Here is a 2,843-nt window from a genome sequence, read left to right on the forward strand (position 1 = left end):
ATATATATTACAAAAATGTTATTAAATGGTGTAATATTATCATAAAAGTTTTTTAATGTTTCCTTCTCGATACTCTTATATGGCATTTTAGAGAGGGAAACTCTTTATCACCGTACTAGTTGTGTTGAGATTTTTTCACATTTACTCAAGAAGGCTTGATCCAATGAATCTATGTATAATATTCAAATTGCATGAGGAATTCTTGTGTTGTCTCATTTATTTTTATAATTGACAAATTCATTTTCTGTCAAACAACGTAAAGAGTTCTAAAAATATTCCCCAACTATATCAACATATTTCAAACCATTTTATTAATCATGACAAGTCAAATATCTCTTTTAGGTGAAATTTTCTTTTAAACAAACAAATTGAATTCGAAAGATAAATTCTTTTTAAGGTGGTAGAGACTCCCTTCAAATACTTGGATCTTCTTTCTTTAGTTAGAAGATTTGAGCAACAAGTGTTTTAATGTGCTCAAGATTGTGTGTGGAAGAAGCTTAAGAGTTGAAAGGAGAAATTTCTTTCTTGAACAAGATGGGACATATTCATTAAATCAATAGCTCAATCAATTCCCACGTATATCACGAGTTGTTTTAAGTTGCCTACAGTTCTATGTGACCATATTGAGTTCATGAGTAAAAAAATTTGGTGGAGCTACAATCATGGTGAGAGGAAAAAAATTAGTGGCTTACTTGAAACAAATGTTGCCGGCAAAAAAGTAAAGGGACACGAGCTTTAGAAGCTTCTAAGTGTTTAATCTTGCTATGCTTGCTAAACAAGAATGACACGTTCTTTGTAATCCCAATAATTTGCTAAGTAAGTGCTTAAAAGTCATATACTTTCCTCGTATGGATATCATTAAATCTTGGCGGGCCACCGACCAAGTTACACATGGAGCATTCACGAAACTTTATGGGTTATCAGAGGGGGAAATCTTTGAAGAATGGTAAGTGGTCACTTTGTCAATATTTGGGAAGAAATTTGACTACCTTAGCATAATGGATATAAGATTTGATTTTTTAAACCTTTTCTTTGTGAGTTGTTTTAAATATCTCAACTTATTTTTGAGTATCTCGGTATTTGGAATGTCCGGTTAGTCAATGATACATTTTTACTTTTTTAAATAATGCAAAATCTCTGGTTATCTTCCTATTTTTCATACAGATGAATAATTTCTCTCAGAATTTAAATAAGAAAGATATGGTATCGATTAAATGTTTGTGTCATTCTATTAAATATTTGGACGACTCTCAAAATTCGGTGCATAATAAAAACTCTCAAGTTTGCCCTAATGTATGGAATATTACAATTTGACATAAACATATTAATTTAACTTGAAAGAGTTTACACAATGGCTTACCGATGAAAAAAGATTGATTAAACGAGGCGTGCTTTCTAAACCTTTTATGTCATCATTGTCATGGGATAGAGGAGAATGTTGTTTTTAAAAGTTGCTCATGAACTTTTTTTAATGTGCAATTTGATGATACTTTCCAAATTTTTAGATATTAACTTAAAAATATATATTTCACCTCTTTCATAAGTGACTAAATGATTTTATCACTATGCTATGTGATTTGGTATGAAAATAATAAAAATTTGCTTTGAAGGAAAAACCATTGAGAAATCCAGAAAAGTCCATAAAGCTTAGAAAGTAATTGATGATCACAAAATTATATTGAGTGATTAAAAAAAACTTATGTTGAATACCCATATGGTGGTTGATCCAAATCAACCTTTTACTTATCCCTCTAGTTGGTCTCATCCTCCTCTTCATGATTGATACAAACTTAATCTAAAGTTGTTGGTCTAGATAATAATTTTTGGGGTATTGGTGTTATTATTAGAGATGTTGAGTGTGTTGTCTTAGTTGTTACTACTTGAAAGATAAATTTTTTACTTTAGTCATATGTGATTGAGGAGCATAATTTTCACTTAACGTTTTAGTTTATACTTGAAACAGGTTTTCATAATATTCTTTATAAAAAATAATCCCTTAACATTATTTGAACAACAGATAACTATCTCTTTAATTGTTCTTATGTTGATTTACTTATTGCTTATTGTTGTGAGATTAACACTCATTTTTCTAATTGTTTAGTTGTGTATGTGAAAAGAAATATAAATAATTCAAAATATCTTTTAATTAAATTTTCTTTTAACTTCAATTTACATAATTTGAATTTGAACTGAGGATTGTTATATTTGTACTGCGGTTGATTTAGTTGCTTAGTGAACTAATTATTTGTTAAACAAAACAAATAAACAATTACATCATACATACTGCGTGGATATACATTGTTTTGATAGATTATACCGTTGACTACTTGGTGATTCACATTAAAAAGTAAGGTGTTTATAATTTACATTTTTAACACCCAAACCATATCTATATAATAACCAATATGATAGATTGAATTTTAAAATTGTTTCCATAAATCAGTTTGAGGAACACATAATCAGATTTTATCCAACAAACTTGTTTTATTTGTATGATTTTTATTGTATGTATTATTTTAAAAATTTTTACAAAAGATAATGGTTATACACACCTCTGTTCATGATATTTCAAAATTACTTGATGGATCCAAATAACTATTCTCAATAATAGAATATTATGCACACCCTTAGTCATGATATATTTATAAAAAATAAATGTAATTTGTTTTCATTTTTGAACAATCAAGACACTCACTTGATTGATATCAAGTTTAAAGAAAAAAAAAACAATTAAGAACAATCTAAAACTAAATATGAATTGATTTTTTTTATATTAAATTAAAATCAATTATATAATTGTGTCATTCAGTAAAAAAAAATGCTGACCCTTTTTAATTAAAGAA

The sequence above is a fragment of the Cicer arietinum genome, chromosome 7 (genome assembly GCF_000331145.2).
Source record: "Cicer arietinum cultivar CDC Frontier isolate Library 1 chromosome 7, Cicar.CDCFrontier_v2.0, whole genome shotgun sequence".
Lineage (NCBI taxonomy): Eukaryota > Viridiplantae > Streptophyta > Magnoliopsida > Fabales > Fabaceae > Cicer > Cicer arietinum.